A 15,199-nucleotide genomic window follows, 5' to 3' on the forward strand; every position below is an offset into this window, starting at 1 on the left:
CCTAGCGTTCCCCATCATCTATCAGCGTGTTTCAGACAGACCAGTTTTATTCATATATGAAAAATTGTTGCTCCGCCATCACTGGCTGCACCTTCAGCTGTCTGGACCCCAGGTTCTGGAGGCAATTTTGGAAAACTCTGTTTAAAAGGCCAGAGGTGAAGTAAAAACTCAAGATTCCGGGTATACACGGCACATATTTGAAGTAAAAGTGTTTTTTAATGTTTTGCGTGTAGAAGTTTCATTCATTTTATTTGGTGCCCCCTTTGTGTCATAAAATGGAAGATTTGGCAATTAACTGAAAATATGAAAAGCCTCGAGCTGGATTTTACCTGGACTTTGGAAACCCAAAGGTTTTAAGGTTGGCAGACTCACAGTTTCTTGCCCTGTGTTTCCGTTTAAACGTCCCTCCTCACGGACAATGTCAGATCAGGGACTCCCAGTTTAGGAGGAAATAAAAACCTAGAACCTGAAAATTAAACACTGTCTTTAAAAACAAATGTCACAGTAAAACTATGACGAAAACGATGATATATAACCAACTGTCGTAGTTAAGAATTGGGACAATATGGCGACTCAGAATGATAAAGTGCTGACATTTAGGGGCAGGTTTAAATCCCATAGATGCAAAACAGGCATTCCATCAATAAATATCAGTTCAGCTACTTGATCTTCATTTCCAGCAAAAAAAACGTGCCATAGTTAAAGCAATTCAATGTAATGTTAATTGATCAGAAATATGCAGCTTTCTGAGCGATGTACTCAGCTTCTACATTCTTAAACGCAGTAAAGCAATACTCCCTCAAGGAAAGCTAGGATTTGGCATTCGGGCAGCCAATCCTAATGCAAAGTGAGTGCAATGCACTGACAGATTCTCTATCTTTGTCAATCAGAAGAATCCGGGGAGTCTGAGGATGCTGACAGATAAGTACTGCAGCTTGAAACACCAGAGAGACTCCTATTTCTCCGGCACTTAGGGGCAAATTAAGCGATCCAAGTCACAAGGTCTAAGAGGGTTTTCTAGTGTACACTGAAAGCTATAAATATGGAACCTTCTAATAGAACCTATTTATTAAACAGGCAACTTCCCCAAAGAAACCTCCTTGGGTTGGAGATAGAAACAAAAGACTGCGGGTGCTGGAAATCCAAAACAAAAACAGAAATACCTGGAAAAACTCAGCAGGTCTGGCAGCATCGGCGGAGAAGAACAAAGTTGATGTTTCGAGTCCTGATGACCCTTCAAGAAATGTCAACTTTGTTCTTCTCCGCCGATGCTGCCAGACCTGCTGAGTTTTTCCAGGTAATTCTGTTTTGTTCTCCTTTGGTTGGTTCTGCTAAACTGTAAAGCAAAGCTATTATGGAACTAAAGCCTAACTGTTCCATTTTACTATGATTTTACTCATTTCTAAAGCATTTTATTTTAAACAAGATCAATACTGTTACATAATGAAGGTTTTAACAGGGTCTTACCCCAAGCACACATATGTTCAGCTGCACAGCAGAGGAGTAGAAAGTGTGAATCCAGTGTCAGTCACCACCTATTCACAGGAGAGTGGGTACAAGATCAGGACATGCCTGCGAATAGTAAAAATACAAAGGAATGTTTCATTGAAAACTGCTACAAACAGCATAATGAAATAATATGGTAATGGAATTGAACCACATGTCTCTCAGCTGATCCATCGAGCATTAAAAATGCTGAAAAATGAATTGAATTCAGTGCTACCGAGACACAGCAAACTGAAGCATGCAAAGGGGAACCTCCACACTAGGAGCAGATCAACACAATCTAGTTACCAGAGTCTTTCTGATTAGGAGAAGGGGATATACATGTGCAGATATATGAAAATCAGGGTGGCCAACAATTAAGTGGGAAACTGCATTGTCGGACTTTAGCGCCTGCAGTCGTGTTTGTATTTGCTGGCGTCTGAATGGCTGTCTCTGGTAAACCTCCTCAGATGCTCCAGTCTTTTACAGCACCTGATCTATCCCACAGAGCAGCGGTTAAAATTGAGGCTGCAATTGGTCTCAAAGACTAGAGTAAGAGGAAATACAAAACATTGTGAATTCATTGTGCAACTGGCTTGAGGGAGTTTGGTTAAGTGGAGAAACTAGAGAAGATGGGATTGTTCTCCTTAAAGCAAAGATGGTCAAGGGGAGATTTGCGTTCAAAATAATGAGGGAGCTTGATAGAATAAATAAGGAGAATCTGTTTTTACTGGCTAGAGGGTCAGCAGCCAGAGTATGTGGATTTAAGATATTTGAAAAAGGAACCGGGGGTGAGGGCAGATGAGGCAAATTCATTTCACAACTTGGGATGTTATGATCTGAAATGTGCTGCTTGAACGGGCGGTGGAAGCAGATTCAATGATGGCTTTCAAAAGGGAATTGGATAAATGAAAAGGCAAAAGAAAAGCAGGCCGATGTGGATAGAGTATTAGAATGGCGTTGGATAGTTATTCCAAAGAGCCAGCACAGGCAAGATGGGCTGAATGGCTGCTTTCTGTGCTGTATGATTCTATAATTCTCTGAAAGCAATGACAATTAGTCAGTATTTTAACATAACATTTTAAAACTAATTACACCTAGCCTGAGAAATGCCTAATTGCCATTTAGGTAAAATAAAATCTGGAGATTAAGTTATCCAGCAGCAGATCCAAGCACTCGAGGGTCAGTGTGAATCTGAAAGCTCTTAAGGTATCTCCGAAGGAGTATAATTGATTAGAAACTGTATTTGCATCTAGAAGCATACACAACACTTATAAACTAGTTCAACTATTCTGAGAATAATAGCACAGAAATACAATACCTTTGTTTCTTTGATGAAAGATTGACCTATCCACTTCCAGGTGTCCAAGAGAAGAGAACTCACAAATAAGTTTCTGTAGAGTCTTACCTATTGGGTCTTGTACCTGTGAGTTAAGGTCAAATAGCCATCGGATCAGCTAAGCAGGACTTTCAGCTGACTTTATAAGTGAAGCAGAATCCGTGCTAGGTCAGGTTAGGCTCTGGGGAGGAGCAGATGGACAGGCCAGGCAATCTTTTCTTGCTCTGCATTCTCTGATGTTATCCTGCTGCAAAGCCGCTGGGGAGCATTGTCTCAGCCACACTCTCCTACTCTGATTGAAGATGTGGTTGGAATGAAGTGTAGCATGAAAGATAGGATAGAAGGCAAGTGAACAAATCCCCATTGAATAGTCCGTGCTCAAAAATTAACAACATTTCTTTTTAAGTATTTCATATCAAATCTTCAAAGGAGAGACCTGGTTTTCAAGTGTTCTAAAATTATCTCTGCTTATTAGTTAATCTGAAAGCCATTTTAACTTTGAAATGTAATTGTTCTATATTTGCTGCCAGTTTTGTTTTAAAACATTTCATTTAGAACCATTTAACTAAATACAAATGTGAGACAGGGAGGTAACAATCCCTATTTACAGCGGAGCTGATGATTCCACGGGTAGATATTTCACTGATATATTTTTGAAATCTAAACCTTTCCTTCATTCAGTTGATTAAGGTGATGCTCTATAAAGGGCATCTTATGTATAAAGTGGAGTAATTCAAATAAAACTCATCAGTATCAGATAAATGATGCCCATCAGCCAAGTTCATTTTTTCATTGTTCTTGTAATTCTTCATAGGCCAATAAACTGGAATCCACTCAATGATGATGCTTCTTTCCTTGGTTACATTATAAGTGCAAGTGTTGCAAATGGAATTACCTTATTGATTTCAATGACACTTTATAAATAACCAAAAATGGACCAAATTGTTTAAAAACTACACCTTATGAATCTAAGTTCCAGTGGAATATACTTTACAATGAACACCCCGAAAAACACAGGGCAGGATATTGAGGTCGGCGAGTGGGGGCAGGGCCTGCTCGCCGACACGTAAAATGATGCAGGATGACGTTGGCCGGAACTCCCGACCTCACCCCGCGTCATTTCCATTTTCAGGTCGGCGGGGGCGCAGCCGAATCAGCTGTGCGCCCGCCGACCTGTCAACGGCCAATTGAAGCCATTTAAAAAGTAATTGAGATAATTAATGGACATTGTAAGTTCGGTACGACTCTGAATGACACGCTCAGAGATGGTTTAGTGTGTGGTGTGAAAGAAGACACTATTCAGAAAAGATTATTGTCCGAAGCAAATCTGGATTTCAAGAAGGCGTTAGAGTTAGCGCTGGTCATGGAAAACACAGTAAGAGTTTCCAACGCAATACAGGATGCGCAAAATGGCGCCATCCTCCACATCGGGCGGGAAACTTCTGCCGAAAGTGGCACAAAAAAGCCAAGCCTCTGCCGAGAAGCAGGAATCAGCCCCCGCTAGCCAAAGAATAAAGAAAAATAACTCAGCAGCAAAATCAAAGAATAATTTTAATAGAGGTGGAAACAATCAGTCTTTTAGTGATTGGCAGTTCAAAAAATCGAATGCTACTATTGTCACATAAATGGACATTTGGTGAGGTAGTGCAAGGAAAGATTCAAGCAGGTTTGTAAATAAAAGAAGAAGCCCAATGAAATCTACAATGTAGAAGAGCCTGAAACAACAAATTCTGACATTTACTCATTGTTTAATCTGAAAATTGGAAAGACTGAAACAATACTTGTCACAGTGAAAGTAAATGGCAAACCTGTTAGAATGGAAGTAGACACGGGAGCTTCCACTACAGTAATTGGGGAACATACCTTCAGATATCTGAATAATGGTGAACATCAATTAAGTTTAGAAGAAACAGCCACCAAGCTAGAAACATATGGGTGAAGACATTCAAGTAAAAGGTATAAGCAAGTGCAGCCCTGCCTCTGTGGTGACTGGTGGCAGTGGGTGGGTGGTGGGGGGAGTGGGGATGAGCACTATGATGGGACTACAGGGAGGGTGCATCCAGATTCCTCTTCAGAGGTTTCTTTGGGGCTTGGTTGGAGACCCTGGGTCATGGACTCTGATGGCTGTTTGGCAGATGTTCCTGCGAAAGCAAGGAGAGGTAATTAGTGCATGGCAGTGGACTGTGAAAGAGGACACATCACTCATGGCATGGTTGGTTGTCTGATGGATGTTGCACTGCTGGATCCTCACTTGGTAGAGCAGCACCGATCTCACCGTCAGCACAGGAACAGTCCAGATCCTCGCCAGCCAGCTGGATGGCTCTGTTTTCAAAGTCCGTGAGGACCTTGATTTCGGACATTCCGCCACCGGTCTGCGACCTCTCCCTCTTGTTGTGTGCCAGCTTGTCCTGCATGGATAGAGATGGAGAAAGTGTAAGCAGGACGCCTGCCAGACCAGATGATAATTATGCCTGGCCTGTGTGGGTGTTGAGTGAACTTAGAAATTCCTTACCCAGTGTAAATATTATGTTGTCTTGAAAAATATGCACTTGTAAATGTAGTAAGTATACCCGAGTTAAAGGCGGGGGGGAATGTAGTAATTATGGTTTTATCTAGTGTACAATGTACCTTTAAGAATAATACTTGTTAGAGAAGATCACATGATCTGTAGTAGCCAATAGGAGAATAACTACCTCAGCAGTCATTGCAGAGATAGAGTTGGAGTTGAAGCACACGCGTAGTTGCTGCTGAGTATATTGTAAATAAACTTAATGTTTCCACCCAAGAAGTGTCTGCAGTTCAACCCAACACAAAAAGCACAACTTGGCCACCCTACAACACTTACTGTTTAGAAAGTATTCTGATTTGTCCTTATCAGATCCAAAAGTATGAGTTCACACTTCCCCATATTAAAATGTTTTACCCACTCACTTGGACTGTCTACATCTTGCTCCCATCCACACAGCTTATTGTGCCTCCTAACTTAGTGTCCTGCAAAACTCACTATTCTTTCATCCAAGTCATTAATATATATGGTGAACATCTAGATCTTCAGCACAGATCTCTGAGCAACACTGTTTGTTATATATTGCCTATCAGTAAACAGCTGCTTCATCCCCCTGCTTTTCTGTTTCTTAGCTCCTAACCAATTATGGATTCATGTTACAAGGTTACCTGCAAATCCAAGCGTTCTCAGTTTTTTGTGAATAGCCTCTTGTGTGGAACCTAAATGTCAGCTGGAAAACCTATAGACTTCATTCATGGGTATTTACTCCCTTATCCACTGTTGGTGACCTCCTCAAAACAAGAGGGTATGTGACTTTTTGAAAGGACAAGCAGGAAGGAAAGGGTGGTGGGGTAGCTTTGTTAGTACAAGATGGAATAAGTACGATAGCAAGAAATGACCGTGGATCAGAGGAATTAGTATCCATATGGGTGGAGATAAGAAGTAACAAGGGAAGAAGACACTGATGGGAGTAGCCTATAGGCCCCCTAACAGTAGCTTTACTGTAGGACAGAGAATAAATCAGGAGACAATGAGAGCATGTAAAAAAAGTAGTACATTAATCATGGATGATGTTAATCTTCATGTAGATTGAGAAAATCAAATTGGCAGAGGTAGACACGAGCAAGAATTCATAGAATGTATTCGGGACAGTTTCCTAGAACAATATGTTGTGGATCCAACCAGGGATCAGGCTATTTTGGATCTGGTAATGTGTAATGAGACAGGTTTAATAAATGATCTCAGAGTAAAACACCCCCTAGGAAACAGTGACCATAACATGGTGGAATTTAGCACTCAGTATGAGAGTGAGAAACCTGGATCGGAAACAACTATATTAAACTTAAATAAGGATAAATACAATGGAATGAGGGCAGAGTTGGCTGGAGTGGACTGGGAAAGGAGTTTAGCAGAAAAGACGGCTGATGAACAATGGCAGATGTTTAAGAAAATAGTTAATGTCTCACAACAAAGATATATCCCAGTAGGAAAAAAGGATTCTAGGAAGAGGATAAACCAACTATGGTAAACCAAGGAAGTTAAGGATAGTATCAAATTGAAAGAAAAAACATACAATGTGGCAAAGATTACTGGAAAGCCTGGGGATTGGGAAAGTTTTAAAAACCAACAAAAGATGACCAAAAAAAAAGGGAGAAAATAAACTTTGAGAGTAAACTAGCAAGTAATATAAAAATGGACAGTAAGAATTTCTTTAAATATATAAAAAGGAAGAGAGAAGCCAAAGTGAACATAGGCCTCTTAGAGAATGAGGCTGGGAAAATAAGATTAGAGAACCAGGAAATTGCACAAGAGTTGAATAAATATTTGCATCAGTCTTCATGGTAGAAGACACTAATAACATTCCAAAAATACTAAATAATCAAGGGGCAAAAGTGGGGGAGGAAATAAATACAATAACTATCACTAGAGAAAAAATATTAGGGAAACTAATAGGGCTAAAGGCCACTAAGTCCCCTGGACCTGATGGGTTGCATCCTAGGATATTAAAGGAAGTAGCTATACAAATAGTGGATGCACTGGGAGTAATCTTCCAAGAATCCTTAGATTCTGGAAAAGTACCAGAAGATGGAAAACTGCTCATGTAAAGCCCATATTCAAAAAGGGAGGGAGACAAAAAACTAGTAACTAGAGGCCAGTTAGCTTAACATCCATCATTGGGGAAATGTTGGAGTCTATTATAAAGGATGTAATAGCAGAGCATTTAGAAATGCATAATCTAATCAAGCAGAGTCAGCATGGCTTCATGAAGGGGAAATCATGCCTGACAAATTTATTAGAATGCTTTGAGGAGGTAACAAGTAGGATAGATAAAGGGGAACCAGTAGATGTAATATATTTGGATTTCCAAAAGGCATTTTATAAGGTACCACACATAAGGCTACTTAATAAGATAAGAGCCCGTGGTGTTGAGTGTAGTATATTAGCATGGATAGAGGATTGGCTAATGAATAGAAGGCAGAAAGTTGGGATAAGGAGGGCATTTTCAGGGTGGCAAGTTGTAACTAGTGGAGTGCCACAGGGGTCAGTGCTGGGGCCAGAATAATCTACAATATATATTAATGACTTAGATGAGGGAAGTGAATGTACTATTGCCAAGTTTGTGGATGACACAAAAATAGGTGGGAAGGCAAGTGGTGAGGGGAACACAAAGAGTCTACAGAGGGATATAGACAGGTTAAGTGAGTGGGCAAAAACTTAGCAGATAGAATATAATGTGGGAAAATGTGAGGTTATGCACTTTGGCAGGAAGAATAGAGGAGCTGAATATTCTTTAAATGGAGAAAGACTGCAGAAAGCTGCAGCACAGAGGGATTTGGGAGTCCTTGTGCATGAATCCCAAAAAGCTAACATACAAGTTCAGCAGGTAATAGGGAAGGAAAATGGAATATTGGCCTTTATTTCAAAGGGAATGGAGTATAAAAATAGGAAAGTCTTGCTAAAACCATACAAGACACTAGTTAGACCACACCTAGAATACTGTGAAGTTTTGGTTCCCTTATCTAAAGAAAGATATATTGGCATTGGAGGCAGTCCAGAGAAGGTCACTAGGTTGACCCTGGGTTTGGAGGGATTTTCTTATGAGGAGAGGTTAGGCCTGTACTCACTAGAGTTTAGAAGAATGCCTTATTGAAACATATAAGATTCTTAGGGGGCTTGACAGGGTAGATTCTGAGAGGTTGCTTCCCCTTGTGGGAGTGTCTAGGACCACAGGGCACAATCTCAGAGTAAGAGGTTGCCCATTTAAGACAGAGATGAGGTGGAATTTCTTCCCTCAGAGGGTAGGGAATCTGTGGAATTCTTTACCGCAGAGGACTGTAGAGGCTGGGTCGTTAAGTATATTCAAGACTGAGATAGACAGGTTTTTAAATCAGTAAGGGAATCAAGGGTTATGGGGAAAAGGCAGGAATATGGAGTTGAGGATTATCAGATCAGCCATGATCTCATTGAATGGTGGAGCAGACTCGATGGGCCGAATGGCTTACTTCTGTTCCTACGTCTTATGGTCTTATGGCTCAATGAGAATAGTCAGACACAAATTCATGCTTTGATCAGCTCAAGCTTATAGTGCTCAATCACTAGAAGTGGATGTGGATGTAAGAGTGTTCTCATCTTCCAGCTAACATTTCCTTTTACTTAAATAACCAGAGAAATTAAATTAGTCTATTCCACAATCTGTGAATTTATATATGCTAACATTTCAAAAGACATTGTTTTGATACCTGGCAGTAATTGAAAATGCATTTCTGTCTGGCTGATTGAAATGTAAACAGCCTGTGAATTATCCTCAATCTTTCAAAGAACCTTTAACTTAATTAACTTGGAGAAATAAAAGCTACTGGTGTAGCAGGCCAACCTCTGCCATTGCCAATTCACATCGCCAGGAAGCCCTTAGACTTCACTGTAAGCCAAAAGCTTGCAGGTGCTGGAAATCTGAAACCAAAACAGAAAATGCAGCACAGGCTGACACAAAACCAAGGTACTGCAGCACCACCAAATGGCACGAAGAAGAAATTAGGCTTTGAAAACAGGAGGTTATTAAGGTTATTAATACACCCTTTATAATGGGCATGTTGCTGTTACTGTGATTTTCCCACAATACAGTGGACAATGCAACCAAAAAGGTAAGCAACCAACATATTTCTAAAAACAGGAAATCTCACTTAGCTAATGCCCCCTCTAATAGTGAGCAATTACATTCAGAATCTTAGCATCAAGGCAATCAATCACACTTCTAACGTGGTGTGAGCTGCTGATTAAAACTACTTGAAGCACCGACTTTGCCAGACAACAGCAGACCCTTTTAAACCAATAAGTGGAAGGGCAAGTACTTATTGAACTGCAAGGAATGACCATGCGCTCAATTTGTTATAAGTAGCACCTTTGTAATTGACTCCTACGGCAATAGCAAATGGTTGGCACCATTTAGCTAAAATAGATGGCTGTCAGTGTAAGTGGTGGGGAGTGTATAACATTTACTTTGCTGTGTGACAACAATTGTGAGGAAGTATGTTAATGATATAACTATCAGTGTAAAAATGCATTGTGGTGTGGAAGCATCTAAATATGTATCTACTAGAGGTTTGATAGCAATAGCAACTGGAAATCCTATGTAATTAAGCCTAGTGTTAGATTTACTCATACTAGCAGTGACCTTCCACATGTGGAATCTAAACAGGACATCCCATCAGTATAAAATAATTAAAGGTTACTAAGCTATTGATGTTCTGCTGTGATGTTTGTGACTTGTTAATGGACAACAATAACACCTGAGACTTTCTTACAAACAATATGTGAACATTAACAATACTTTTAAATGCATATATATCATGGATGTGCCTAGTTACCATCTCAAGTCGAATTGTTCCCATTTACCCATATTGGGTTAGCAGCTGGTAAATCGATACTTATTTAATGACTCATGTTTCTTACTGTATATGTCAAGGGATGGTACAAAATGACCATCATATCCACATTATCTCACAGTGTTTGGGACTTATAAGTAATGGCTAATTTGAGAACAAAATAGGCTTGTGGGGGGGGGGTATTTTTGGTCCTCCTGGCCCTATAGAAAGTGTGCCTTCTTCTACTGATCCTTCCACCCTCTCCTTCCCCACAATTACCTCCCCCCACCCCCCACACCCTCATTAATTGAGTATTGCATCAACTCAACTACATGGAGGAGTCACTAGATCCCACTCCAACTCCTCCAAACCCTCCCCAATCGGCTATCTCTCAGCACTCAAAATATGTTAGCAGATCATTGCTCATATTCAAATTAAGTCCAATCACCAAAATTAACTGGGCCACCAATCAATATCTTCAGGCATCTGCCTGATTTATGCCCCAAGTGAAACTTGACCCCATATTCTGTACTTTGTCAAAGATTTTCTTGCAATCTAGCAGGTAGTAATAGCAAAATGTAGAGAAAGGCCAGGATCTGATCTGGGTCCAACTCTTCAAAGTGCAGAACCACCACTGAGGTTATGAAATCGCTCGTCTGTAATTAACCTATAGAGCCATGCATACTATTACATACATTATTGCATAAAAAGTGCATTCCCTATAGATTGTGAACTCAAATTAGATAACTTTGGTTCCTTTGATTGTGCTGCACACTGTATCAAAACTTTCCTTGCCTGTTTTAATAGAAATAATAAACCATTCAAAATTATCATCATTATATAACAATTTATAAAATGCCCTTCATGACCTCAGGATAATCCAACCTGCTTCACAATAAAGTATTTATGAAGTCTCGTCAGTGTCCTAATGGAAGTAAATAATATCTGTGACAGATTGTTACTGCGTCACTTTGACTTCCTAGCACTGAAATTATGCCATGGAAGGTGGGCACATGAATGTTTAACACATTCTTCTGAATTTCCTCTCTCCTCTATTTGAACAGAAGCATTAACCCATTTAAAATAAGGGGAAGAGTCAGGAATTTACAAGTGACTGACAAGCTACTGAAACCACCCCTAATAGTTAGTCTCTAAGTGACCTCAAGATGTATTTATTTATTTTACTTCCTCACGGGGGGTATATAAGTCTTAAAGTTGCAGAAATAAATACAGAAAATGCTGGAAATGCTCAGCAGGTCAGGCCGCATCTGTGAAGAGAAATGGAATTGCTGTCTGACCTGCTGAGTATTGCATATAATCCTAGAATCGTTACAGGACGAGGTCATTCAGCCCATCATGTATCTGCTGACTCTCTGAAGGAGCAATTCATCTCGTGTCACTCCTAGACTTCTCCCTATAGCTGTGCACATTCTTCCTTTTCAGATAATGATCCAATTCGCTTTGAAAGCCTCGATTGACCCTGCCTCGGTTACACTCTCAGGCAGGGGATCCAGATCCTAACCACTCGCTGTGTGAAAAAGCTTTTCCTCATGTCTCCACTGCTCCTTTTGCCAATCACCTTAAATCTGTGCTTTCTGCTTCTCGATCCTCCCACCAATGGGAACAGTTTCTCCCCATGGACTCTGTCCAGACCACTCATGATTTTGAACACCTCTATCAAATCTCCTCTCAACCTTCTCTTCTCCAAGGAACACAGTCCCACCTTCTCCAATCTATCTTCATAACTGAAGTTCCTCATCCCTGGAACCATTCTAAGAATCTTATCAGCGCTCTTCAGCATTTTCTGTTTTTATTCCAGGTTTCCAGCATCTGCAGTATATTGCTTTTACTTTAAAGTTGCAGGACAGATATAACTCAGTTCCATTTTAATTCCACAACCATTTCCACACCCCACAATAAATCAGCTAGATTGGAGAGTTCAGCCAGTGTGTTGAAGACGTGACCTACTCTAATTCAGCTGAGGGCTGAAGTTTGAAATCATTGGTTCTTTTTTATTCATTCATGGGATGTGGGTGTCACTGGCTAGGCCAGCATTTATTGCCCATCCCTATTTGCCCTTGTTTAGAGGGCATTTGAGAGTCAACCACATTGCTGTGTGTCCAGAGTCACATGTAGGCCAGACCAGGTAAGACCAGCAGATTTCCTTCCCTAAAGGACATTAGTGAACCAGATGGGTTTTTACAACAACTGACAATGGTTTCATGGTCATCGTTAGACTTTTAATTCCAGGTTTTTATTGAATTCAAATTCCACCATCTGCCAAGGCGGGATTCAAACTCGGGCATTATCCTGGGTCTCTGGATCACTATTCCAGCGACGATACCACTACACCACTGTCTTCTTACACGTTTGTAGGACTTAAGGCAGGATTTTACATCCCGGTTGCATGCCCTGCCCGACCGGTCATAAAATAGCGCGCAATGACGTCAGGTGAGCGTCCCAACATCATCGCGCACTCGCATGACATTTCAGTCGATGGGCACAAGCGGGTGCCTGTGCCATGCCCGCCATTAATTAAGAGGTCACTTAAGGCCATTAAAAAGCCAACTGATGACGATTTTTCATTGCCCATTCCATTACCCGCTCGTCACACGGGTAAAATGGGCAGGCAGTCAGCCGACACTTTCAAAAACCTCATCCACGGGCAGGACGAAAAGGGTCAGCAGCATTGCCAGTGTGAGTAGTGAGGAGTTTGGTAGATAGTTTGTTGCGGGTGACATTGGTACATGGCAGCTTCATCTCTGTTCAGGGCTTCATCCTTAGCATTTCCAGGCTTCATTTCAGGACTCCTTGGTGTCTCCAAGGATCCCGGAGGATTCAGACTGTGTGGACCCTTCCGGTATCAGACAGCCTTCCCTTACCCTGGTAATGGGGATTGTGGTCTCTGCTGGAGGCACCTCTTCTAAGGAGGAAGAGAGGGGCAGAAGGGAGAGGAGGACAGGTATTCCAGGGGAGTGACTGGTGGGAGAAGAGGCGCAGGCACAAGGTGGGCAGGGCCAGCAGGAAGTCCAAGGCGGAAGGGGCTGCAGAAGACGCCACTATCCTGCTGCCAGGGTTTACAGGCAGTGATGCAGCTACCTCAATATGTCCGAGGTGCAATGCCAAAGGAGGCTCCGCCTCTCCAGGGAGACAGTGACCTCCATTTGTCAGATGATTGGGGGATCAGCTCCGACTGTGTGGGTGGACACCCCATGTCAGTGGCGCTGAAGGTCACAGTGGCCCTCAACTTCTATGCCTCTGGCTCTTTCCAGGGGTCAGTGGGGTATCTTTGTGGAGTCTCCCAATCAGCTGTCCACAGTTGCGTCAAGCTGGTGACAGAAGCTCTGTTCAGGCAGGTACTGACCTTTATTCTTTACTGTGTGGATAAGGCCAGTTAAGCTGAGCGAGCCAGAAGGTTTGCAGTGATTGTTGGGTTCCCCCGTGTCCAGGGTGCTATAGACTGTACACATGTGGCCATCAAGGTGCCAGCAGGTGAGCCCGGTGCCTTTGTCAACAGGAAGGGCTTCCACTCCATGAACGTGCAGATAGTGTGTGATCACAGGATGCTGATTCTACAAGTCTGTGCAAGGTACCCAGGCAGCTCCCATGACGCTTACATCCTGAGACACTCCCAGGTGCCGAGGCTCTTCAGTGCTCCAGCCCGGCTGGATGGATGGCTGCTGGGTGACAAGGGCTATCAGTTGAAAAGGCGGCTTATGATGCCTCTCCACCTCCCAAGAACAAAGTCAGAGAAGCATTACAATATCTCCACAAGGATAGTGATAGAGAGGGCCATAGGTCTTCACAAGATGCGCTTCCAATGCCTGGACTGTTCAGGGGGAGCACTACATACCCCCCAGAGCGGGTGTCACTGATAGTGGTCACATGCTGCGCTCTCCACAATCTGACACTGGCAAGGGGGATCCCACTGGAGGAAGAGGATCTTGACACAGCTCCACAGGCTACAGAGGATGAGTCCAGTAGTGTGTCAGAAGAGGAGCACGGTGAGGAGTATGCTGAGGGCCTGGAGGCAGACTTTGGTAACCTCCAGGGAGGCAGGGGCACCAGGGATGACTTGATCCAACAGTCCTTCAGCTGGGTTCCCAAAGACCAGCTTCAGACACATGCCAGGGCTGCTGCCTCAATCCCGGATGTCTGAAATGACCCTTTCATCTGAACCCAAAGAATACTCAGTGTCTGTGCAATAAAGATCAGAGCCACTTACGTCCAGCATTACATACTGGCGTACCCTGCACCAATAAAATAAAAAGATGAAGCAAACTCAGGCCATGACAACAAAAACAAAATTTATCTCATTTTAACAATTCAAAACAATTTACATAAACTTCTCTGGTCTTCATTCCCGGGCCAGTAAAGGTAAAGTACACATAAATTAACATGAAATCACCCGTGACCTGTCCCTCTTGTGCTCATGGTGCCTTAAACTTAGGTTTGCCAGTGCTACATCTTGGTGCTCCCCCCTCACTGGCACCAGCATTGGAGACAGGCCGCTGACTCTGTCTTGTTGGCCTTGATGACCTTGGCAGTCGTCTCCTGGCCAGTGGAGCCTGTGCTGGCCCCGCCTGGGAGGGAGCGGTCAGTGCCACAGCTGGCATCTCCCCAGTCACCGCAGCCTCATCAGATGCCACGGGTACTGGCAGAGGGGCAGAGGAACTGCTGTCGTCATCCAGAGAGGAGTCTGCAGAGACAACGAGCAGCTTGTGTGCCAACGTGAGGTTGCTCTGGACCTCACCATTGATGGACAGGCTGGGATACTGGGTGCCTCATCTATCTCCCACACGGGCACTGACCACCTGAGGTCAGTGCCTGTGTGAGGGCTTGCAGGTCCGAGCGCAACCCCAAGAACCCCTCATTCTGTCCTGGAGGAGGCAACGTGCTCGGCCATGAGGGTCAACGCAGTGCTGACGTTCTGCATGGACTCCTCCATAACGGAGACCATGGGATGCACACCCTCATGGATCTCCGCCAGATCCTTCCGCACATCTC

The sequence above is a fragment of the Cetorhinus maximus genome, chromosome 15, assembly GCF_964194155.1.
Source record: "Cetorhinus maximus chromosome 15, sCetMax3.hap1.1, whole genome shotgun sequence".
Lineage (NCBI taxonomy): Eukaryota > Metazoa > Chordata > Chondrichthyes > Lamniformes > Cetorhinidae > Cetorhinus > Cetorhinus maximus.